This window comes from Hyperoodon ampullatus (assembly GCF_949752795.1).
Source record: "Hyperoodon ampullatus genome assembly, chromosome: 1".
In the NCBI taxonomy this organism is placed as follows: Eukaryota; Metazoa; Chordata; class Mammalia; order Artiodactyla; family Ziphiidae; genus Hyperoodon; species Hyperoodon ampullatus.
In genome coordinates, this window is record NC_136914.1 from 100,361,816 (window position 1) to 100,388,941 (window position 27,126).

The 27,126-nt window shown below is 35.1% G+C and overlaps 1 protein-coding gene and 1 pseudogene across 34 annotated transcripts in view; one reads left to right on the forward strand and one right to left on the reverse strand.

The window, feature by feature from the left end:
• ADGRL3 (adhesion G protein-coupled receptor L3) overlaps window positions 1–27,126 on the forward strand; it is a gene marked incomplete at both ends in the record, with an annotated part of 582,832 nt that overhangs the window by 191,006 nt on the left and 364,700 nt on the right. The gene's annotated exons all lie outside the window — the stretch shown is intronic.
• Window positions 4,681–5,267, reverse strand: LOC307056963 (GTP-binding nuclear protein Ran-like; annotated as a pseudogene). Its single transcript has one exon. The product of its transcript is annotated as a GTP-binding nuclear protein Ran-like (transcript).

Below are 27,126 nucleotides of genomic sequence, written 5' to 3' on the forward strand. Positions count from 1 at the left end.
ATTTAAAAAATATTAAATATGGTATGCCTCATTTTTAAAGACAGTTTTAAGAAACTTACAATCATATTATTGCAACATGAAAGCTGAAGTTTTGTCATATTTTTTTTCACAATTTTTAAAATTTAAAGAATTTCACAGGTGTTTCTTCAGTTTTCTGTATTTCTTCAGAATTCCTTTAAGGATAACTATTCCAAATTCCTCTGCCAAACTCATTCTGAAAAATCATCTTCTTAAATCATTTCAATATAGATAAGAACTTGCTCATACACTTTTGTATAAAAGGATTGTGGTTTACCACAGATTTCCTCTCTCTTATAAATTTTTAGAGGGGCAATTTGATTCCTGAATATCCTATATTTTCAGGTTTCTCGTAATCCTAAAATGTACTGATTGCCTTAGAAGTATGTTCATATTATATTAAAATATTTAACTGATTGTTTCATTAAATAAGAATTATAAACACAGGTGCAACCACTTTCCAGTTTATACACAGTTTAATTTATATGATATAGTATAATTGCGTTTGTTTAAATTATCTTCAGTATGTTTCAGTTAAAAGTGTGATGCGTACCTGGAAACTCATTTAGAAAATTTAATATGAACTTAAAAGAAAATAATCCAAAAGAAAGTAAAAACCATAAAATAAACTATAGTGACTCATTTGAAAGGTAGGCTGGTTTAGTAGAAAAATGGCCAGATATCAGGAATCCTTGTTACTTAACAAAAATTCTGGATCCTTTAGGCCCAGGTAAGCTATTAAAATTTTCTGGATCTCACCTTATAGACTTTCCCTCATCTATAGTACAGTAGTCCCCTGTTATCTGTGATTTCACTTTCCTTGGTTTCAGTTATCCATGGTCAACCTCAGTCTGAAAATATTAAATGGAACTTTCCAGAAATAATTAATAAGTTTTAAATCATGTGCCATTCTGAGTAGCATGATGAAATATGCCATCCTACTCAAGACATGAATCATCCCCCTGTTTAGTGTATCCACTATATATGCTACCCACTTGTTAGTCAGTTATCTGTAACAATTCAGCTGTCACAGTGCTTGTGTTCAAGTAACCCATATTTTAATGGCCCAAAACGCAAGAGGAGTCATGCTGGAAATTTGGATATTTGGATATTTTCTTACTGTGCCTAATTTATAAATTAAACTTTATCATAGATATGTATGTATAGGAAGAAAAACAGTATATACAGGGTTTGGTGCTATCTGCAGTTTCAGGAATCCACTGTGGGTCTTAGAATGTACTCCCTGTGGATAAGGGGTGGACTACTACAAGTTCTGATTTAGTTAATAATAAGCTCTTTTTCTTTTGTCCAGCATAAAAAAAAACACTGATTTTTCCATTGCTGAAAATATTCACTTATTAAAATAGCTTTCATTTATTAACATTTACTACATGGCTTATATGTTTACATACATTATTTTATTTAATTCTCACACTCTCCTCCCTGTTAGGTATGAGTGTCAGCACTTTACTGAAGAGGAAACATACTCAATAGGATACGTAAAATGTTTCATGTAAAATGTAGAATAGCTAGGAAATGGCAGAGCCAAGAGTTGAGTTTGTCTGTAATATCTGTTTTTAAGGACACAGCTATAGTTCTCTCCCTAGATTTTACCCTTTATATTTTCAAGAGTTATTCAATGGTGTTCAATATTTACCTTTCATCGGTACAGTAATGGTACATAGTGAAAGCAAATGCTTCAAGGGCCTGGACCCTTTTTCTTCTTTCTTTTGCTACTTACTTTTAAGAGGTTTGTATTCTTTTCTTAAAACAGCTGAATCACTGCAAATTTTATTTTCCCAAACACCTAATGAAGCTTTATGGCAAAGACTAATTTGTGCTGTAAAAATACCACCGACAATTTAGAATTAGGCTCTTATCTAAGTAGTAACTTAAAATGTTGTTTAAATTACCTGTATTATAGGAGAAAGTCCTTGTACTTAATTCATATGCTTGTTTAAAGACCCTATTGTATTAGTAGCAGACAGACTTCATATTTAGGTTTCAATATTAATATTTGAAAACTGAACAACTGAATAAACAACCAAACAACAAATACTCTTAGGTTCTGTTTGTTATATAATTTAATAATATCCATTTTCATTTTGAATTTAAGATGACAAACTGCAGTGTATATGGTGATATACTTTGTTATGAATGTTTTCTTAATATTGATATGTGGAAAAATATCATTGATATTTTCTTTTTTTATATATGCTCTGTGTGTATATGTTTCTATGGTAATATTGATTTTTAAGGTGATACTTTTTCATGGAAAATATAGAAAGAAAATATAGAAATATAGAAAAACAAAAATATATAGAAAAACATATCAATATTAATGATATATAAGTATATAAGAGGTAATATAGAAAAATTCAACAAAGTTTATTGTATCACACAGAAGAAGGAAAATTAAAAACATCTAAGATAAGCTTGCAGTAATTTTTGAAGAGTTTTAGGAGTCAGTAAATCGGTGTATAAATGAACACTGGAATTTTTAAGAGGACTTTAACCTAAATCAACCAAATGTTGTGGCTTGTTTTGAAAAGATGACAGTAGGAAATAAAATAAGGAAAATTAGGAAGTTTAAACAATTTAGTGAGGCTACTGAATTTGTTTTATGCTCAGTTTTTTTAGTGTCTTGTACACAGTTTTTTTTCAAAATCACTAAAGTTGTATTTAATGTTTTATTTCTACTGTCTGTAATTTCTTGTTTGGGTTCAACAGATACCCTGTTTTGGGGACAGTTGAATCAATACTTTTCTCTGTTCCTGTGACACCTTAGTTCCAGTATGACTTTTATAGCCTTTGCCTTTTCTTTTGAAGTTTGATTTTCCTCCTTCGTGATATTTCCTCCCCAGGAGATGACCCAAATATTCAAGAGGTTAAACCTCAGCATTTACCAATGCCACAGTTTTCTTTTCACAGCTTCCTTCTTCTCACCCCACCCCATCACTTCTAGCCTGATTTGGGATGGAAATTGTGGCATCTTTAAGTAGAGCTTCCTTCATTTAGTCAGTTTACGGGAATGACTGGTGTTAGAGAGAAAACAGTAAAACAACTAACCACCTACATAGAGTATTTCTGAGCAAAAAATCTTTACTTTAGCTTTACTTTATATCCTGCTGATAATTTGTCTTTTTTCCAAGGCATACAGTTTCACACACATTACACTCAAAAAGTGTTTGTCTTCTCTCACAGTCCAGCATTTCTCTTCAGTTCTTTGTTTCTTCTTTTTAAAAGTACAAAGTACATATTACTTATTCTAGTAATCTTCTCTGCTGGTAGATTTTCTTCGAAATAGATGGGGGAAGCACACAATTGGAGAGCCACTAGAAATGAGTGTTTGGTTAAACCAATCTTATTTTATAGCACTTACAGACTTTCTCACCATTCATATTAGCCATCTGAAGTTATGTATGTGATTGTCTTTATGGAAAGACGTGCAAAACAAGTAATGTTGGAAATTAATATTTACAATTAATTATATAATCTTATTTTGTCTTTTTTTACTAAAAGAAAAAAGTACTATCTTTCAGCATTTAAAATGAACAAAAGCCTTTAAATATTTAATTATAAATAACTACATTTTGCAACTAATATTCAACTGAGTGCATATTTTAATATGTTCACACTTTGGATCCTATTATGTAAATAAATAATTACATATTTTAAAACTCATGCTGAAATTAACCCATATGTTAAATTTTAAAAATATCACAGAATGTCAAGATATAAATTGGTTCCCAATGCCTCAGTACCTTTTCCAGTTTCTGATACATAGGAGACATTCAATAAAGGTGTATTGAATGATTGAAAGAAAAAAAGGAAATATGGTCAAAATTTAATCCTCTAAAATCATTATGTTCATTGAGAAAATGATAAACAAAAGAAACTCTTGTCTACACACAAGACCTTATTAATTCAAAGGGAAGATCTATGGTAAAAAATACAGATTATATGAATTTTAGTTTTTCCAAATTGTTTGATGTTGTAATTGTATTCCTCAAGAATGCTAGAATGCTCCTAGCAACCAATTTGTTTTTCATATTATTCTTCTGTGTGCCTCCATATAACGTATCAAGTATTGTCCCTTTATAAGAGGAATGTCAGTTATCTAAATTCTCTTTTTTAGAATGATACTTATAACAAGAACAATAAAATTCTTCATTTCTTTCTCCTTTTTCTTCCCACCAAAGTTTCTTTCTTTTGTTTTGTTTTCTTTTTTTTTTTTATATATTTGAAATACAATTTTATTCTGATTCTAAACAAAAAGGAATGGGAATGACAGTAACAAACAAGATTCCACCACTGAATATTGTGATGTGACTGTAGCAGTCTTATATTTGGAACTCAAGGAGGAAACAACTGTGTTCCAAAACACCTAAATATGCAGGTCCAAAAAAATGAAGGTTTTTTTTTTTTTTTTTTAACTGCTACATTCACTCCGAAGCCCACTCATCTCCTTCAGTATCCCAAAGATTAAGCACATGTTCTGCTTAGCTATATAATAAAGTGGCAAACACTCTGCACCACTGATATCACAGGACAGTTGCCTATAAAACTAGACTTCTGACGCTGGGCTCCAGCTTCACTTTCTCACAGGTCATCATCTTCATCCGGGAGGGCAGTTGTCTGAGCAACCTCTAGATCGTGCTCTTACTGCGCTGCCAACTCTGGGCCCATGATCACCTCTGGCAGGGCGAGAGCAGGCATGGCAATGAACTCCAAGTTAAGGTCTCCCATCAGTTTTCTAGCAAGCCAGAGGAAGAGCTTTTCAAAGTTGTAGTTACTTTTGGCAGAAATGTCATAGTACTGAAGATTCTTCTTTCGGTGGAAGACAATTGACTTTGACTTAACCTTTCCCTCCTTAATATCCACTTTGTTGCCACACAACATGATGGGGATGTTCTCACACACTGGTACCAGATCTGTATGCCAGTTAGGTACGTTCTTGTAAGTAACTCTCGATGTTACATCAAACATTATAATGGCACCCTGAGCTTGGATATAATAGCCATCTCTCAGTCCACCAAGTTTCTCCTGACCAGCTGTACCCCATACATTGAACTTAATAGGTCCTCTGTTGGTATGGAACACAAGGGGATGGACCTCAACACCCAAGGTAGCTACATACTTCTACTCAAATTCACCAGTCAGATGACGTTTCACGAATGTAGTTTTACCAGTACCACCATCCCCAATGTAAGTTTGAACTGAAGTTGGGGTTCTCCTTGGGCAGCCATCGTGATGTTAATGCAGGCGGGGGCTGCGAGGGTGCACCATGGCGACGGCATCTGGGGCGCTGCTCCCCCCCGTCCTCTGTTCCCCCGTCCCCCAGGGCCCGGCTCACACCTGCTCCAAGTGCAGACTGGACGGAGCGGAGTCCTGCTCGGCGCGGAGGCCCGCTCGGCACAGAGGCCAGGGCCAGGGGCCAGTTTCTTTCTTAAATAGTTTCTACTTGACAGTATCTTGAACCTAACATATAATTCATAAAACTTTTGCAAGTGAATCAGTAATTACTTAATAGTTAATTTAAACTTCTATTGTATGTCCCAAATATGAAATATTCATAAAAATTGCTATTATAAGTTTGGAAAACAGGAAGCGTAGGTGGACTATATACTTTCTTAGAAGTTATCACCCTAAATTCTCTCCTATTCTTGTCTAGCTGCTTCATATGTTTATGGAAATTATTCTCAACTAGATTATATCATTTGTTTTCAAGACCTCCCTCTTTTATCTTCCTTTCATCACACAACGTCTGTTGCAGACCAGGCACTATGCTAAACACTAGGTAGAATGCTAGGATAAAAATTCTGCCATAGAGGAATTTAGCCAAATGAGGCTCAAGGTCCCCAAAGTTACTCTTCCTAGTTCAGCAAAGCAACTGAGCACTTCATGTTAGCAGTGCACCTAGAAGACATGCCCATCCCATAGCGGCTGATGTTTGTAGGGGGTGTGTGGGGGTGTATATCTTCAGGGAAGGTTTATCTAGAGGAGATGACTCTTGAGCTGAATCTTAAAGAATGAATAGACTTTAATGAGAAGGGCAATCATTTTTGGCAGATGGGACAATGTAAGATAAGTAACTGTTATCGTGAAGATAAAACCAAAATAGTTTGATGTTTGCATGAAAAACAAAACACAAGAGTGACAGGAGATGAACCCATAGATGGGCAGGGTAGAAATCATGACTTACGTGTATGCTGGGATTCTTCTGAGCCCTAATACCCATCACAGTGTGGAGCATAAAGATAATAAATTATTTTTAATGTAATTAACTAATATATTAATAAGAAATACTTGTTTGCAAATCTGCAAAAACCAATTTTGACTAAGTTGAAAAATGAAGCCTTTTGTGGCGGGAGGGAGGGTGGGAAATACAAAGTAATAGTTCAAGAATCAAAAGAAGAAAGGTGAAAAACAGGTCTGAAAAAATAAGATCTAGTGATCTAGAGAGCAAGAGTTAGTGGACAGTCTCTTAAGTACTCTGCGTTTGGATGAATCAGTTACAAAAATGGTCCATCTGATCTAAGTCCTGTAATGATCTAGGCTAGGACATCAGGACTGCATGAAATTCAGTTGTTTCCAAGGAATGAGAATGGGGCTGGCAAAGAGCCTATATATAATTAGAAAGAATCAGATCCCTCAGTAGACTTTTGAGCAAGGGCTGCGGGTTAGTGGTCCTGGACCAGATTCAGCCTGAAGAGGGTTTCCTTAGGTCTCCCAAATCCCTAAAACTCAGATTTAACCTGAAGTCTGGAGAAACACTGGACCTGTATTCCCTTGGGCAACAATAGACTAGAGCTGAGTAGGTGCTGCACCTTTTAAATAGAGTCTGTTCTTTGATATTTCCTGTAATTTCCATTACTTATTTTATTGTACCTGGTTCATTATACTCTTTTAAAATATCTCCTGGCTTCTGAATATACTTAAATTTGCAACTCTTGTTCTAGAGTTTGTATCTAATCAATGCTAATAGGTGTAAAAGCACTCTAAATAGTTACTATATTTTTTTTATTTTCAAAATATATAGTATTAAGTTCTTGCACCAACAATAATTCTACCAATAGAAGTTTATCCGTACATATTATGGGTTAATAAGTGTGTTAAGTGCTGGGTAAAAGTAGAGTTCGGCCTTATGGATCTGGTGGTCCCATGGACAAGGCAAATAATAAACACATGAACCAATACATATAATCATAAATGATAAAATGCAAGAAGAAAATAAACACAGTTGTACAATAGAAAACAATAAAAAGGCTAACTTATATAGGTGTGATAAAAGACTGCTCTCAAGAGAGTGTATTTGAAATCTGAAGAATGAGAATGAGACAGTCAGGCAAAGAGCCTGGGAAAGAGCTTTCAAAGCAGAGAGATCATTAGCTCCAAAAAGCATGAGGTTGGGAAGAGGTTGGCCTGTCCTAATACCTGATGGAAAGTCAGTGTGATTGCAGTCAACATGGGGGAGAGTGACTTGGAGACATACCAACCAGTAATTAGTACTATCAATACCATTAATAATGAAGCAGCAATTTCTTTCAAGTTTGTAGGATTTATTAAGAATCAAAATATGTTTACAGAATGAACCTTAATAAAGTGATATTTCCTTTAAAATATATATTTTTGAAAATATTACATTCTACAATAACATAAAGGTAAACTTATATCAAATAAACCAAATATCAAATGGCATCAACAGCTAGAAAAAATAAATAGATATATTTATAGTGGATTAATAATATGTAAGTGTACACATGATGATAATTGTAAGGAAACAAGATGAATTGAGAGTATTAAAAAATTAATTGGATTGGCAAAGTTAGGAAAATATTTGATTTGGAAGTAAAATATTATTACAGACATAAATAAAGTTGGGGGAATAGTTTACCCATGCTCACTTGCTTTATTTGAAATAGTGAGATTATAGAACTAATGCACTTAAACTTAATTCAAATAAATGTTTATAAGATCCTCAAATTGAATAGCATAAACGTGAGGTTTAAAGAGACATGGAATATAACATTTTGTTTTTAAAATATACTGCATATGTATGGGAAGAGAAGTAGTGAAAACGTGAAGGTGAGGTGTTTTTTTTTTTCCCAAAGTGTTTATTGCTAAAAAGATTTATAGCAAACTTGACGTATGAGATCTAAAGAGTTAATTTTCCAGATAAAATTTTTCTAAATTCTTGTAAAATTAACTGAAGTACTATGAAAGAGCATTGTTAATTTTCTTGTATTCTAATCACTAATCTTATGAAACTAGAAAAGAAGGAATCAATTTGCTTGGAAAGTACTTCATTCAAATTTTTCAATTTTAACATAATAGTACTTTGTTAAAATGATTAGTTAGTAAAGGGAAAAATCTACATAAACTTTAATGTTTTTGTTTTATTTTTGAGGAATTTCTCAAATGGTAGGAGATCACAATTCCTGTGAATGTTGTCAAATTTTTTAATTGCTTAAAAAATTTCAAAATCCTGCTATAAAACCCAAATTCTTTTACACAATTAAATACTTACATGGTAGATTCAATAATGGTCCCTCAAAGAAATCCATAATATGTTATTATAAATAGCAAAGAGACTTTGCAGATTTGATTGAATTAAGGATCTTGAGTTGGGGAGATTATCCTGGGTTATCCATGGAGACCCAATCTAATCATAAATATCCTTATAAAAAGGAGGCAAGAGGTTAATGTTCGAAACAGGAGCTATGACAACAGAAGCAGAGATTAGAGTGATGAACATTGAAGATGGAGGAAGGAGCCACTAGCCAAGGATTGCAGGTATCCTCTAAGAAGCTGGAAAGAGCAAGGACATAAATGTTCCCTAGATCATCCAGAATGAGCACAACTCTGCTGACCTCTTAATTTTAGCCCTTAAGACCCATTTTGAACTTCTGACAATTTGTGTTGTTTAAAACCACTAAGTTTGTGGTAATTTGTTATAGCAGCAGTAGAATACTAATACAACCTGCTATAATATTTTTTTCTGAAATGATTAATATAGTTTAAAAATTCATTTTTTTACTTAGGACATGGAGCAGTAAAAACATAGTTTTGTTTTCTAAATAAAGATTATGGTGTATTTCTGTAACAATATTTTTAAAATGTAAACATAGAAACCTTCCCTGTCATGGACTGGCTCAATGTGGGAAGCACAGCATGTTGTTATAGACAAAAATCATTTTAATTCTATAAATATACAAAACCCAAGGCAAACTGAAGTCAAGTTAGTGTTTAGTAAAATCAGTTTTACTGTATTACACCTGTCTACTATTTATATGAGGCAGCAGAAATAGTGAATGGATAAATAAGTGGTTGATTATAAATATATGAGCTAGATAGACAGGATGAATAAGTGTAGTGAATTTCTGTTTAAATTTTCTTATACTTTAAACAAACAGGAAATTTTCACAATAACTAACTTGTAATACTTGAATTAAATCCATATTTATGGACTTCCAATTCTACTCTATATGTACTAATTTAATTTAGTTTTATCAGCCCTTAATGAAAATGTACTTGTTTTTTAAAACATTGTACAATGTCTACATGCCCCCATAGTATAAATATGACTGTTTTCTAACTTCCAGGAAACCATAATCTTCTCATTATTCTTTAATCCTTAGAGTAATCATATCAACATAGAATCAGACAGGGAAGGAACTAATATTGCTTACTTTTTGTTTTGTTTTTTAAATTTTTAACATCTTTATTAGAGTATAATTGCTTTACAATGGTGTGTCAGTTTCTGCTTTATAACAAAGTGAATCAGTTATACATATACATATGTCCCCATGTCTCTTCTCTCTTGCTTCTCCCTCCCTCCCGCCCTCCCTATCCCACCCATCTAGGTGGTCACAAAGCACCGAGCTGATCTCCCTGTGCTATGCAGCTGCTTCCCACTAGCTATCTATTTTACGTTTGGTAGTGTATATATGTCCATGCCACTCTGTCACTTTGTCCGAGCTTACCCTTCCCCCTCCCCGTATCCTCAAGTCCATTTTCTAGTAGGTCTGCATCTTTATTCCCGTCTTGCTCCTAGGTTCTTCTGACCATTTTCTTTTTTTTTTTTTTGGATTCCATATATATGTGTTAGCATACGGTATTTGTTTTTCTCTTTCTGACTTACTTCACTCTGTATAACAGTCTCTAGGTCTATCCACCTCACTACAAATAACTCAGTTTCATTCCTTTTAATGGCTGAGTAATATTCCATTGTATATATGTGCCACATCTTCTTTATCCATTCATCTGTTGATTGACACTTAGTTTGCTTCAGTGTCCTGGCTATTGTAAATAGAGCTGCAATGAACGTTTTGGTACACGTCTGTTTTTGAATTATGGTTTTCTCAGGGTATATGCCCAGTAGTGGGATTACTGGGTCATTTGGTAGTTCTATTTTTAGTTGTTTAAGGAACTTCCATACTATTCTCCATAGTGGCTGTATCAATTTACATTCCCACCAACAGTGCAAGAGGGTTCCCTTTGCTCCGCACCCTCTCCAGCATTTATTGTTTGTAGATTTTTTGATGATGGCCATTCTGACTGGTGAGTGGTTTTACCTCATTGTAGTTTTGATTTGCATTTCTCTAGTGATTAATGATGTTGAGCATCCTTTCATGTGTTTGTTGGCAATCTGTATATCTTCTTTGGAGAAATGTCTCTTTAGGTCTTCTGCCCATTTTTGGATTGGGTTGTTTGTTTTTTTGATATTGAGCTGCATGAGTTGCTTGTATGTTTTGGAGATTAATCCTTTGTCAGTTGCTTCATTTGCAAATATTTTCTCCCATTCTGAGGGTTGTCTTTTCATCTTGTTTATGGTTTCCTTTGCTGTGCAAAAGCTTTTAAGTTTCATTAGGTCCCATTTATTTATTTTTGTTTTTATTTCCATTTCTCTAGGAGGTGGGTCAAAAAGGATCTTGCTGTGATTTATGTCATAGAGTGTTCTGCCTATGTTTTCCTCTAAGAGTTTGATGGTGTCTGGCCTTACAGCTTAGTTTTTATTAATATATTTTATAAATATATTTACTCCCCTCTGTGCTGCTTTCTACTTCAATTAAAACAGAAACCAATGAAGAATAGAATAGTAAGTGATATGGAGACAAAAGAAGTGACTGTTTTCAGGTATTCTTCATGGCAATGATATATTTCTAATTATTACTTAGGCAGGTGGCAGGTCCTATCACATTTTCCCTATTTTTGCCTTATCAGTTCTCTCAAGCACAAGAGCATAACATAGTGGTTAAGAGTAAGAGCCTTAGAATTTATGTTCTGATTTTGCTAATTAATAGCTGTTTTCTAGTGAAGTTGTCTTACTTCTCTGTGAATGAGTCTCTTCACATAGAAAATAAGGATGATAATCAATTCACACAGTGTCTATGAAAATTAAAATCAAATATATGTAAAAAGGTTGTACAGTGATGGCCATGTTAGAAATTCTCAGTATATCATAGCTATTAAAATTAATATGGCTCTGGCATCTCATCCATTTCTGAAGTTTTTTGACAATCAATACTATCATGTACTGGGGCTTAGAATTATGTTATGCTGTTAACTTATCTCAGGGAGCCCCAGGCATCATAGAGTTATAGCCTTCTCTATTGCTCTTGACTATTGGTATAATTTCACAGACAAGACTTTTGTCTTAGCTCCTCATTTTTTATTTCAGATCACCTCTGGATTTTGAGTCTTTCTCAGAGCTAGTTACACAGGCATCTGTCATCTGATTTAGTTCTTGAACCAGTTCTCTTTTATGGGGTTGCTCTCTTTAACCTAAAAGTGATACTAAGACACATCAAGCAAGCAGATTTTCTGAATCTACCCTCAGCTCAGTTGTCTCTGTGGGTTCTTTTATCACGTATTTCCTGCTCTGCATCCCCTTCAGACTCAACCTGTTGGTGCTAGAATTTTTTTTTTTTTTTTTTTTTTTGCGGTACGCGGGCCTCTCACTGCTGCAGCCTCTCCCATTGCAGAGCACAGGCTCCGGACACGCAGGCCCAGTGGCCATGGCTCACGGGCCCAGCCACTCTGCGGCATGTGGGATCCTCCCGGACCGGGGCACGAACCCGTGTCCCCTGCATCAGCAGGCAGACTCTCAACCTCTGCGCCACCAAGGAAGCCCTGGTCCTAGAAATTGCATGAATCACACCCAAGCTTGCTATGGAGTTTGAGCATTGCGCCTTCTAGTTTCACACTTTTCTTACTGGTGTTAGCTTTTAGTACTAGATTATTTACCTCCAGACCAATTTCTCCCCATAAATAACAATAGATAAAGAGGTGTCAATGTCCTCAAATAACTCCAGGTGGAGCCTGGCCATGTTCATTTATTTCATTCAACAAATATTGGTTCAGCCTTTATTGTATGAGTTTTCACATACTGGATCTAGGTGATAACAGTGCAGTTTAATCATAAAGCAATCTAAAACTATCTGTTAGGTTTTTTTTGTAGGTTAACAACCTAAGACTCAGAATAAGTGAAATAGTTAATGATTATATAGTTATAACTCATTGATACCTAATTGTAAGTTGAGTTGTCAATCCATCATTCTACTCTGTTTCTTTAAATTTCAGAATAGGTTTCTATAGCCTAGAGACAGAAGCAGTGATTAAGTCATACTCTCAAAAATATAAAAGATTCAAATATATCCCCTTTAGTTGATATTTGTCATTCTAATTCAGTTCCTCATTTTAATTCACATTCATCCAGGAAGATTTCAAAATTCAAAATGGCCCTCATGTGACTACTGGATTATTTTGTCTTTGTTTGCCTTCAATATAGCCTGTAATTAATACAATTACATACATACAATAGCATATTGAGTTATCAAAAAACCCAACTTTCTCAATATTATGAAAGAACAGTCTTTTCTGTGCATACAGCTAGATTTCAAGCCTCATGGACTTTCTCATAAATTTATTTCAAAATTGCCTGCAGAAAGCCAATAAGTGAACATTTTTGGGGTGTGCAATTTGCTTTTATGTTCACTATAAGCTAACTATTTACTTTTGGAAGCCTTTGTCGGATATGTATCCAAATTTCTGTGGCAAATCCTTTCTTGTTTCAGTTTTTAAAGCAGTTTGAAATAAGTTCAGTACTCAGTTACATTGAGCTTTCATAGTTGCTAAAAACCGTCTGCAGTCAAAAACAAACAAACAAACAAAAAACCCAGCTAATGTACTTACGGAGAAAATAGAATAATGCATATCTCTCCAAAGGCAGAATACAGGATTTCCTTTAATGTGATTTTCCTTGACTTGCTCTCTCCCCTATTCTTCTTATACTTGGAGAACTCTTTGCTGTTAAGTTTATGAAGATAACAGGAAAGGCTCAGAAGGAAGATCTTATTCAAATTTGTTGGAAATAAAATGCATTTATTTCTACAACAATGCTTTCTTTTTTTCTTTTTTTTTCTTCTGTATTCATTCTGATTGCTCAAGCACCAATAGAACTGGTAGCTGGCTACTTGTGTGTATCAGAATCTAACAGAAATTGTTCTTATGGCCATATTTTGGTTTTATCCTGATCTGTTACTTATCGAGCTATCTACCCAGACTCATCAAGGCTTAACTTTAAGAAAAATGCTTGCCTAGTAAAAGAATATTATTGGGGAGATTATCAAGGCAAAGCTCTAAGAATTCCTGATTCTACTTTATCATGTACTCAGTAATACTCATATTAAATGTTTTCAAGTATCAGGCTCAGATCTCATAAATTATGAATGACTGCCCTGCAACAGATGGCATGTGTTATTCTTTTTAAGAATGAGTGATAAGTGTAAAGTGAAAAACATAAGCTATTCTTTGTCTTTAGGATTGGCAATCCTTCTGTCATTTATCAATGATGGCCTACATTTGTGATTAACACTGTCTCTAATACAAAATTCAAGAGTTTATGATGAGTTATATTACTTGACTGAATCTCACCAGCTGCTGCTCCTTGGGGGTATCAGATGGTATTTTCTAAAATGTTGAAATACCTTATCTTTATCATCAGGCAGTAGCTTGAACACTGGAGGAGCTGTTCACTAAAAATCCCATTTATCATTGTTTCTAAAAGTGCTCAAGATTCAGAGCTAATAGGGACCAACCTACAAAGGTCATTTTATTTTACCTAAGTAATGGAAAGCCAGGATCTTTTTTGCCTCATTGATGGATAATAGAGACGAAGAGTCTCATTGTGTACCAGAAATATCCAAATCAATCTAATGCTTTAGAAATATGATTTACCTCTTCAATGTAAGCACTACATCAAAATTATTTTGACTCTTCAAATAACTAATACACACAACAGAATTAAAATAGTTTGTGGCATGTAATTAGTGCTTGATAAAAGTTTGCTATTATTATTTTAGTCTTTCATACAATATGGATAGAGTGTTTAGCCTATTGTTGAAAACACTAAATAATGAAATTCTGAATACCAAGCTATAAATAATATTGCACACTCCCAATTTAGGCTCTTGAGAGCCTACCTGGGTGTGTTTTTAAGAGTTAAAATTCTGACATGGACTAGTATTTATCTATCTTCGAATCCTTTCAGTAGATTGTAGACTTTTACAGAAACTCAAGTCCAATTTTATATTAGTGATGGTGGCCATGTAACCATTTGATGCAAATAGTTCATTACACATTTAGCAGCTCGTTCTCTGATTGTAGTGGAAACTGGAGTGACTTAGAAGCTGACAGCCCAGGAAATTATTGAGAAAGAATATCTTAGAGTGTTTAATAAAAATAGATTATATCTCATCTACTTGATTTTCTTCCTCTTCGTCAAAATTAAAATATAAAGAAGAAAAATTACTGGAGAAAAATGAGTTTTTTTCCCCCTAATAATAGATATTGTTCTCTGAGCAAGAACTAAGTGCTAACACTATGCTAAATACTTTGTATCCAATATCATTTTATCCTCATAGCAGTTTATTTATGTTGTATAATTCCCATTTTAAAAATTAGGAACACAAGACTATAAATTAAGTCCTTAGTTTGTCCAAATTCCCATGCCTAGTAGATGGGTGGGGAGAGGGGCTGGGTATTTGAATACAGGTCCCTTTGACTCATGTGATTTTGTTGATTTTGTTAAAGGCTGGTAAAAATATCTTCTTGTCTGAGAATTGAGAAGCCTAACCATCTACCTTTTACAAAATATTTTACTACCCTCTAACCTGATGCCTAAAAATTAGAGTTGTGTGTGCTGAAGTTAGCTTGACTTGAAAAGAATTTCTATCAGGAGGTAGGAATCATTGGTAGGAAACTGTGTTAATACAGGGAGGGAGAGAAACTTCAGTTAGTGAGTGGGGTGATCACAATCACTGATTCTGTAAGTCTTGCTCTGAACTGAATCTGATTTATAGTGCTTTGTTGCTGTTAATAATTGTTAAACTTTTGCATTAGTTTTCTACTGCTACTATATCATGACATGGTGATAATTTTACTCTCTTACAGGTGTAGAGGTCAGAAGTCTAAAATAAGGGTACTTGTAGGAGTCTGTTCCTTTTGGAGGAATCTGATTCCTTGACTTTTCCATCTTCTAAAAGCCACATGCATTCTATGGCTTCTAATCCCTTCATCCATCATCAAGGCACATCACTCTAACCTCTACTTCTGTCCTCAGGTCTCTTCTCTGACATTGAATGTCTTGCCTGTCTTTCATAAAGACTCATCATGGGTTCACCTGGATGATTCAGGATTCTCTTAATATCTCAAAATCCTTAACTTAATCACATCCATAAAAGTTCACTTTGTGATGAAAGGTAAAACATTCACAGGTTTTGGGGATTAGGGCATGGACAATTGAGGAGGGGTCATTATTCAGCCTTCTACATGTTTGTTTTAATTAAAGTGCAAATTTTTATTTTAAAAAGAGTACAATTCAGTATAGAACACATGTGAAGTTCTATTGCTCTATTTCTTAAAGACCAAGTATACCTGATTATTGAGTATTAACAATCGCAGAACGCTCATAGTATCAATATCTAGGAGAAAATGGGCAGTCCATGGCTGATTTAAGACTAATGAATTAAATTGAAACCAATCCACTTGCCTTTTTTCTTCTAAAATAAAATGTCTTTTTTTCTGGTTACATAAATAAAGAATAAATGATCAATTAATAAAAATATTACAAAAATATAAAGGAAGATGAAAGTACAGTTTACTTCAGTTTCTTTAACTGGAGATAAATTCAACTAACTTTGTAATTACCATTATTTTAGGCATTGCTTTATGCATTTATACATACATGCATGATTTTACAAGGATGGGAGTTATATATATATATATATATATATATATGTATGTATATATATATACACACACACATATAAGCACACACACACACATACACACACATATATATATATATATATATATATATATATATATAAACAAACATACAATTTAGTGTCTGTTCTTGACAGTTCTTCCTATACTCAGGCATCCTTTGGAGATTTTTACATGAATATAGATTTATATATGTGTGTGTCTGGGTGTGTGTGTATATGTCTTTACAAAAATGGGATCATATCATACATGCATCTTGCTTTTCTCATTATATGATATCTTGTGAAGTTAGCCAGAGTCAGCTGGTATAACTTCGATTCTTTTTAAGGGCTTTATAATATTTCATGGGTTGATGTAGACGATGTATTCAGTCATTCCCCTATTGATGGAAATTTTTATTTTGCTTCATATGTGATAAGATGAATGATCTTTACCAGTAAGATGATCTCGGTTGGTTTACTAAGAATCATTTGTGTTATCTTACTTTTCAAACAGCAGTGAGACACTTGCCACTTGACACAAGAGCACCTGTCTGCTGACTGAAGTTAAAGGTTCAAGGTATAGAGTCAAGCTGAATGGGATTGAACCTGTGACTTTTAATTCTCTACCAAAATGACTGACCCAACACCACTGACAAATCTTAGCCTTTGCTAATTTTTGAGGCATGTGTTCTATGAATCTGTGTCACTTGATTTGGAGAGTTTTCATTAAATAGACTTTAGAAGTATCTGTCACAGGTAGTGCAACTACCTTAATCAAAATACCTATGGTAAGAGAACCAAAGTAACTTTGAACTACTCAGAAACAGAGGGACTACTACACATGTGAACTAATTTCTGTAGTGGCACAAGGCTGGGAGGTTTTTTGTTTGTTTGTTTGTTTCTTAACTTAATGATATTCCTTAAGCATTTAGTAGCTACCTCCTCGCCATCTTTTCCCTCCACCGATTTACTGGTAACATTTTATCAAAAACCATCTGAAACTTTTTGAGTCAAACTTTATTTTCTCAGAACATATTCTTCAATATCTCTGCAGTAGTTGTGACCATTTACTATCTCCTCCTTTACTAAGCTCTTCCTCTGACTTATGTGAAAATACTATCTTTTACATAATATCTAATTCCACCCTCTCAGTTTTCTTTCTTAATTCATTTTGGCATTCCTCTCCTTCCCTCGTCTCTACACTTCTTTTGTCCCTCTCTATTTTTCAAACTCCATATAAAGAACTGTACAATCAAGGTACTGGTTGAGTTTTGTTTGCCTTCTATCTGACTGTTAGTCATTCGGTCTGTCTATCTGTCTCTCTCTCTCTCACACACACACACACACACGCGGAGAACTGTTTTTAAATTTTGAAGAACCGTCGCCAATTCAATCTCATACTACAATTATTATTTTACTTTGTTGAATTTCTTATACTTTGAAGAATTCAATGACCCTAATCCTTCCACAAACATGTAGTGGGTAGCTTCAGTGTGTTCTTGACTACTCATGGAAAAATGTGAGTTTTTCTTGAAAATTAACATGTTCCAATCCTTTTGCTCCTTAGCGATTTCTTCATGTCCCGAAACTATTGTATAATTTCATTTTTTATAAAAATTCCCTGTGTGAAAATAATTTAGAACTCAGGGAAAAATGCCAAAATCCATGAACGAAAGTACTTAAAGTTAAGGACAGTTTTGTTTTTTTCTTTCATTCTTAGTCTTGTGAGGCATAATTATCTTCACTTTTGTGAAAAGAAAAGCAATAATTGGAATAATAACAGAAAATGTATCCTTTTGTTTTGCACTCTTCTATTATCATACTTTAACTCAACATTACCATTGTTCATTTAGTTTCTTACATAAAGTAACCAGATTAACCTTTAAACTGCCATGTTCACTTTTCTAAAGCTTCAAAGGAAATGGATCACTTTAGCTCCAACCAAAATTTATTCTTTTTTTTTTTTTTTTTTTGTGATACGCGGGCCTCTCACTGTTGTGGCCTCTCCCGTTGAGGAGCACAGACTCCATATGCGCAGGCTCAGCGGCCATGGCTCACGGGCCCAGCCGCTCTGCGGCATGTGGGATCTTCCCGGGCCTGGGCACAAACCCGTGTCCGCTGCATCGGCAGGCGGACTCTCAACCACTATGCCACCAGGGAAGCCCCAAAATGTATTCTATTTTTTATGAGAGTTTTATGCAAACCAAAGATTTAGCCTGCCAGAATTCTAACTGGCATTCCTAAAGCTTATAATGTTATACCCTTAAATTGAGTATTATTAAATCACCAAGAAGGTTCAAAGTGGTAGAATAAAGATTATGTTAAGTCTGAGATTAAGCTGTCACATCAGAGTAATTTGATTTTAAGTCTCGCTCCATCACCTCCATAAGTAGTCATATCCTTGACAGAGACAAAGTTCATCCAATATGAGTTCTCACTGCAGATGAAGTATTGATGTTTTCATGTTACTTTGGTCAGTCAATAAGGTTAAAAGGATAAAGTTTATTTAGTTTTTAACATTGCCTTCTTGAAGTCAAGTGTCTATTTAATTAAAATTTTGAAAATTTGGCAAGAAAGGACTGGTCATGTCAGCTTTCTTCAGCTTGATTTTTTTTTTTTAAACAGGAGAAAAAGAAACACATTTTAATTTATGTATATGGAGGTCTCATAGATATAGGACCTAAGAAAGAAGTGGTCAAAGCAGGAAGCTTTTATACTTCTTAGACAAAGAAACAATACATTTGTGAAGAGTGGACAGGACAAAGAAACATAGCCATTGGGTGCTTAATCAGTGAAGAATCTAAACAGAGTTTGGGCTTAGGGTAGTAAATTAAAGAAGTAACAAGGTTTGTTTACGCAGGCTTGTTGGTCCCAAATTCCCTATCTCTGGTGATAAGAGTGTCCTACTTCCAGATGCAGGGAGTGTACCTGTCATATGAGAGATTTATTTCCTGCTTTAGGGAGACAGAAAGGAGAGTCAAACTGTCCTTCTTGCACTGGCTCTTTCTTTTTTTTTTTTATTAACTTTTTTTTTATTCAAACAGAAAGTCACAAAAATTATAATTATCCTCATTCAGCTTGATATTAAATAGCATATTGTGGAATTTGATAGAGACTATCTACAGTAACATGAAACAGATATACTTGGAGTCTACTTAGAAGAGCATCAGGAGGTCCAAATTCTTTTTCAAGGTAGTTAATAACTTCTAAGAGTCTCCTAATGCTAAAAGTTTGAATTACATCTGCAAGTTTTAAGTATGATATTCATTTTCTAACTGGCTTATGGTAATATGTAGTATTCTGTTTCTTCAAATATTGAGCAAAAAGTATATATATTATGTAATTCACAAAATTGTTTCTGAACCAAGAGATGATAATGACTTCAAAACAGTATGTCTTCTACATTTTATTTCTAATCCAGGCACCTATCACATAATCATCTTATCTGCCTAGCCCTTTTGAAAATTTATAGTTGCTTTTTTAATATGCTGGTGACATATACAAAGAAGAAAAAAATAGAAATTTAATTTATGAAAAATATGACCACATTTGAGGCATTAACATTTTATTTCCTCAACAACGTTGTGTTTTTAGTTTAACTCAAAAAAATTACAAAATTTACTCAACAGTTGAATCTTGTATGCAATTAATATAGGTACCATGTTAAGCAGTCAGCATGCACCTGTGAATAAGATGGATAAGATTCTGGCCCTTATCATGTTTTCTTTCTGATATAGCATATAGTCATTAAATATAGCCATTAACTACATTTATAATAAATATTACAGGGCTTCCCTGGTGGCGCAGTGTTTGGGAGTCCGCCTGCCGATGCAGGGGACAAGGGTTCGTGCCCCGGTCTGGGAGGATCCCACATGCCGCAGAGTGGCTGGGCCCGTGAGCCATGGCTGCTGAGCCTGTGCGTCCGGAGCCTGCGCTCCGCAACGGGAGAGGCCACAACAGTGAGAGGCCCGCAAACTGCTAAAAAAAAAAAAATAATAAATAAATAAATAAATAAATAAATAAATATTACAAAAAAAAACCCTCTAACAAAACATGTGAGTCTGGTGGTAAATTCTTGAGGGTAGAATTTCTTCTTCAAATTTATTATATGTAGATTTCTGACTCTACATCTGCCTTGAACCCACAAAGTCAGGGGGAATATCCTATTCCAGAAAAGAGTGTGCTTCCCAGGGCAGAGTTTTGACTGCCAATGAATTTTACAAGTTACCTGCAGGTCAAACTTAATCTTCATGGTAATTTTCCTTCCATAAACAGATAATAGAATGACTGTGACTTTAAGTATCTACTTTATTTCTTTTTGTTTGTTTGTTTGTTTTTTAACATCTTTATTGGAGTATAATTGCTTTACAATGGTGTGTTAGTTTCTGCTTTATAACAAAGGGAATCAGATATACATATACATATATCCCCATATCCACTCCATCTTGCATCTCCTTCCCTCCCTCCCTGTCCCACCCCTCTAGGTGGTCACAGAGCATGGATCTGATCTCCCTTTGCTATGTGGCTGCTTCCAACTAGTTATCTATTTTATATTTGCTAGTATATGTAAGTCTGTGCCACTCTCTCACTTCATCCCAGCTTACCCTTACCCCTCCCTCAGTTCTCAAGTCCATTCTCTACATCTGTGTCTTTATTCCTCTTCTGTACCTAGGTTCTTCATAAATTTTTTTTTAAGATTCTATATATATGTGTTAACATATGGTATTTGTTTTTCTCTTTCTGACTTACGTCACTTGGTATGACAGTCTCTAGGTCCATCCACCGCACTACAAATAACTCAATTTCGTTTCTTTTATGGCTGAGTAATATTCCATGGTATGTATGTGCCACATCTTCTTTTCCTCTGTTGATGGACACTTAGGTTGCTTCCATGTCCTGGATATTGTAAATAGAGCTGCAGTGAACATTGTGGTACACGACTCTTTTTGAATTATTCTTTTCACAGGGTATATGCCTACTGGTGGGATTGCTGGGTTGTATGGTCGTTCTATTTTTAGTTTTTTAAAGAACCTCCATACTGTTCTGCATAGTGGATGTATCAATTTACATTCCCACCAGCAATGTAAGAGGGTTCCCTTTTCTCCACACCCTCTCCAGCATTTATTGTTTGTAGATTTTTTGATGATGGCTATTCTAACTGGTGTGATATGATACCTCATTGTAGTTTTGATTTGCATTTCTCTAATGATGAAGATGTTGAGCATTCTTTCATGTGTTAATGGACAATCTATGTTCTTTGGAGAAATATCTATTTAGGTCTTCTGCCCATTTTTGGATTGGGTTGTTTGTTTTTTTGATATTGAGCTGCATGAGCTGCTTGTAAATTTTAGAGGTTAATCCTTTGTCAGTTGCTTCATTTGCAATTATTTAATCCCAGTCTGAGGGTTGTCTATTCGTCTCATTTATGGTTTCCTTTGCTGTGCAAAAGCATTTAAATTTCATTAGGTCCCATTTGTTTACTTTTGTTTTTATTCCCATTTCTCTAGGATGTGGGTCAAAAAGGATCTTGCTGTGATTTATGTCAGGGAGAGTTCTTGCCTTGTTTTCCTTTAAGAGGTTCATGGTGTCTGACCTTACATTTAGGTTTTTATTCCATTTTGAGTTTATTTTTGTGTATGGTGTTAGGGTGTGTTCTAATTTCATTCTTTTACATGTAGCTGTCCAGTTTTTCCAGCACCACTTATTGAAGAGGCTGTGTTTTCTCCATTGTATACTCTTGCCTCCTTTATCAAAAATAAGCTGACCATATGTGCCTGGGTTTATCTCTGGGCCTTCTATCCTGTTGCATTGATCTATATTTCTGTTTTTGTGCCAGTACCATACTGTCTTGATTATTGGAGCTTTGTAGTATAGTCTGAAGACAAGGAGCCTGATTCATCCAGCTCCATTTTTCGTTCTCAAGATTGCTTTGGCTATTTGGGGTCTTTTGTGTTTCCATACAAATTTTGAAACTTTTTGTTCTAGTTCTGTGAAAAATGCCCTTGGTAGTTTGATAGGGATTGTAGTGAATCTGTAGAGTGCTTTGGGTCCTATAGTCGTTTTTACAATGTTGATTCTTCCAATCCAAGAACATGGTATATTTCTCCATCTGTTTGTATAATCTTTAGTTTCTTTCATCAGTGTCTTACAGTTTTCTGCATACAGGTCTTTTGTCTCCTTAGGTAGGTTAATTCCTAGGTATTTTATTCTTTTTGTTGCAATGGTAAATGGGATTATTTCCTTAATTTCTCTTACAGATATTTCATCATTAGTGTATAGGAATGCAAGAGATTTCTGTGCATTAATTTTGTATCCTGCTACTTTACCAAATTCAATTAGCAGCTCTAGTAGTTTTCTGGTAACATATTTAGGATACTCCATGTATAATATCATGTCATTTGCTAACAGTGACAGCTTGACTTAGTATTTTCCAATTAATATTCCTTTTATTTCTTTTTCTTCTCGATTGCTGTGGTTAAAACTTCCAAAACTATGTTGAATAATAGTGGTGAGTGTGGGCAACCTTGTCATTTTCCTGATCTTAGTGGAAATATTTTCAGTTTTTCCCCATTGAGAGTGATGTTGGCTGTGGGTTTGTCATATATGGCCATAATTATGTTGAGGTAAGTTCCCTCTATGCATACCTTCTGGAGGGTTTTTATCATAAATGGGTGTTGAATTTTGTCAAAAGCTTTTTCTGCATCTATTGAGGTTATCATATGGTTTTTCTCTTTCAATTTGTTAATATGGTGTTATCACATTGATTGATTTGCCTATCTTGAAGATTCCTTGCATTCCTGGGATAAACCCCACTTGATCATGGTGTATGATCTTTTTAATGTGCTGTCGGATTCTGTTTGCTAGTATTTTCTTGAGGATTTTTGCATGTTCATCAGTGATATTGGCCTGTAGTTTTCTTTCTTTGTGACATCTTTGTCTGGTTTTGTTATCAGGGTGATGGTCGCCTTCTAGAATGAGTTTGGGAGTGTTCCTACCTTTACTATATTTTGAAAGAGTTTGAGAAGGATAGGTGTTAGCTCTTCCCTAAATATTTGATAGAATTCGCCTGTGAAGCCATCTGGTCATGGGCTTTTGTTTCTTGGAAGATTTTTAATCAGCATCTTTATTTCAGTACTTGTGATTTGTTCGTTTATATTTTCTATTTCTTCCTGTTTCAGTCTCGGAAGGTTGTGCTTTTCTAAGAATTTGTCCATTTCTTCCACGTTGTCCATTTTATTTGCATAGAGTTGCTTGTAGTAATCTCTCACGATCCTTTTTATTTCTGCACTGTCACTTGTTTCTTTTCCTTTTTCATTTCTAAATCTATTGATTTGAGTCTTCTCTCTTTTTTTCTTGATGAGTCTGGCTAATGGTTTATCAATTTTGTTTATCTTCTCCAAGAACCAGCTTTTAGTTTTATTGATCTTTGCTATGATTTCCTTCATTTCTTTTTCATTTATTTCTGATCTGATCTTTATGATTTCTTTCCTTCTGCTAACTTTGGGTTTGTTTGTTTGTTTGTTTGTTTGTTCTTCTTTCTCAAATTGCTTTAGGTGTAAGGTTAGGTTGTTTGAGATTTTGCTTGTTTCTTGAGGTAGGATTGTATTGCTATATACTTCCATCTCAGAACTGCTTTTGCTGCATCTCATATGTTTGGGTCATTGTGTTTTCATTGTCATTTGTTTCTAGGTATTTTTTGATTTCCTGTTTGATTTCTTCAGTGATCTCTTGGTGATTAACTAGTGTATTGCTTAGCCTCCATGTGTTTGTATTTTTACAGATTTTTTCCTGTAATTGATATCTAGTCTCATAGTGTTGTGGTTGGAAAATATATTTGATATGATTTCGATTTTCTTAAATTTACCAATGCTGGATTTGTGACCCAAGATATGATCTGTCCTGGAGATTGGTCCATGTGCCCTTGAAAAGAAAGTGTATTCTGTTGTTTTTGCATGAAATGTCCTATAAATATCAATTAAGTCAATTTTGTTTAATGTATCATTTAAAGCTTGTGTTTCCTTATTTATTTTCATTTTGGATGATCTGTCCATTGGTAAAGGTGCGGTGTTAAAATCCCCTACTATGATTGTATTACTGTCGATTTCCCCTTTTATGGCTGTTAGCATTTGCCTTATGTATTGAGGTGCTCCTGTGTTGGGTGCGTAAAAATTTACAATTTTTATATCTTCTTCTTGGATCGATCTGTTGATCATTATGGAGTGTCCTTCTTTGTCTCTTGTAATAGTCTTTATTTTAAAGTCTACATGTCTGATATGAGAATTGCTACTCCAGCCTTCTTTTGGTTTCCTTTTGCATGGAATATCTTTTTCCATCTGCTCATTTTCAGTCTGTATGTGTCCCTAGGTCTGAAGTGGGTCTCTTGTAGTCAGCATTTGTACATGTCTTATTTTATATCCATTCAGCCAGTCTGTGTCTTTCGGTTGGAGCATTTAATCCATTTACATTTAAGATAATTATCTATATGTATGTTCCTATTACCATTTTCTTAATTGTTTTAGGTTGTTATTGTAGGTGTTTTCCTTCTCTTGTGTTTCCTGCCTACAGAAGTTCCTTTAACATTTCTTGTAAAGCTGGTTTGGTGGTGCTGAATTCTCCTAGCTTTTGCTTGTTTGTAAAAGTTTTAATTTATCCATCGAATGTGAATGAGATCCTTGCTGAGTACAGTAATCTTGGTTGTAGGTTTTTCCCTTTCATCACTTTAAATATGTCCTGCTGCTCCCTTCTGGCTTGCAGAGTTTCTGCTGAAAGACCATCTGTTAGCCTTATAGAGATTCCCTTGTATGTTATTTGTTACTTTTCCCTTCCTGCTTTTAATATTTTTTCTTTGTATTTAATTTTTGATAGTTTGATAAATATGTGTCTTGGCATGTTTCTCCTTGGATTTATCCTGTATGGGACTCTCTGTGCTTCCTGGACTTGATTAACTATTTCCTTTCCCATATTAGGGAAGGTTTCAACTATAATCTCTTCAAATATTTTGTCAGTACCTTTCTTTTTCTCTTCTACTTCTGGGACCCCTATAATTCTAATGTTGGTGCATTAATGTTGTCCCAGAGGTCTCTGAGACTGTCCTCAATTCTTTACATTCTTTTTTCTTTATTCTGCTCTGTGGTAGTTATTTACAGTATTCTATCTTCTAGTTCACTTATCTGTTCTTCTGCCTATGTTATACTGCTCTTGATTCCTTTTAGAGACTTTTTAGTTTCATTTAGTGTGTTGTTCATCATTGTTTGTTTGCTCTTTAGTTCTTCGAGGTCCTTGTTAAATGTTTCTTGTATTTTCTCCATTCTATATCTAAGAATTTGGATCATCTTTACTATCATTACTCTGAATTTTTTTTCAGGTAGACTGCCTATTTCCTTTTCATTTCTTTGCTCTGGTAGGTTTTTACCTTGCTACTTTATCTGCTGTGTGTTTCTCTGTCTTCTCATTTTGCTTAACTTATTGTGCTTGGGGTCTTCTTTTCTCAGGCTGCAGGTTCGTAGTTCCTGGTTTTTTTTGGTGTCTGCCCTCAGTGGCTAAGGCTGGTTCAGTGGGTTGTGTAGGCTTCCTGGTAGAGGGGACTAGTGCCTGTGTTCTGTTGGATGAGGCTGGATGTTGTCTTACTTGTGGGCAGGTACACATCCAGTGGTGTGTTTTGGAGTGTCTGTGACCTTTTTATGATTTTAGGCAGCCTCTCTGCTAATGGGTGGGGTTGTGTTTCTGTCTTGCTTGATGGTTGGGATAGGGTGTCCAGCCCTGTATCTTGCTGGTCGTTAGTGGAGCTGGGTCTTAGCGTTGAGATGGAGATCTCTTGGAGAGCTTTCACTGTTTGATATTATGTGGAGCCAGGAGGCCTCTGGTGGACCAATGTCCTGACCTCAACTCTCCTACCTCAGAGGCACAGGCCTGACATCCGGCTGGAGCACAAAAACCCTGTCAGCAACATGGCTCAGAAGAAAAGGAAGAAAAAAAGAAAGATAAAAATAAAATATTGAAATAAAATAAAATAAAATAATTAAAGTAAAAAATAAAATAATTATTAAAAAAGTTATAGAAGTAATAAAAAAAGAAAGAAAGAAGAGAGCAACCAAACCAAAAACAAATCCACCAATTATGACAAGCGCTAAAAAGTAAACTAAAAATAAATAAATAAATAAAACTGAGAGAAACCTAGGTCAAATGGTAAAAGCAAAACTCTACAGACGATATCACACCAAGAAGTATACACGTACACACTCCCAAAAAGAGAAAAAGGAATAAAGTATATATATCATTGCTCCCAAAGTCCACCGCCTCAATTTTGGGATGATTCGTTGTCTACTCTGGCATTCCACAAATGCAGGGTACATTAAGTTGATTGTGGAGGTTTAATCCACTGCCCCTGAGGCTGCTGGGAGAGATTTATGTTCCTCTTCTTTGTTTGCACAGCTCCTGGGGTTCAGCTTTGGATTTGGCCCCGCCTCTGCATGTAGGTCGCCTGAGAGCCTCTGTTCTTAGCCCAGGCAGGACGGTGTTAAAGGAGCAGCTGGTTAGGGGACTCTGGCTCACTCAGGCCGGTGGGAAGGAGGCGTACGGAATGCGGGGCGAGCCTGTGGCGGTAGAGTCAGGCATGACGTTGCAACAGCCTGAGGTGCACCATGTGTTCTCCCAGGGAAGTTGTCCCTGGATTATGGGACCCTGGCAGTGGCGGGCTGCACAGGCTCCCGGGAGGGGAGCTGTGGCTAGTGACCTGTGCTTGCACACAGGCTTCTTGGTGGCTGCAGCAGCAGCCTTAGCGTCTCATGCCCATCTCTGGTGTCCTCACTAATAACTGTGGCTCACGCCCATCTCTGGA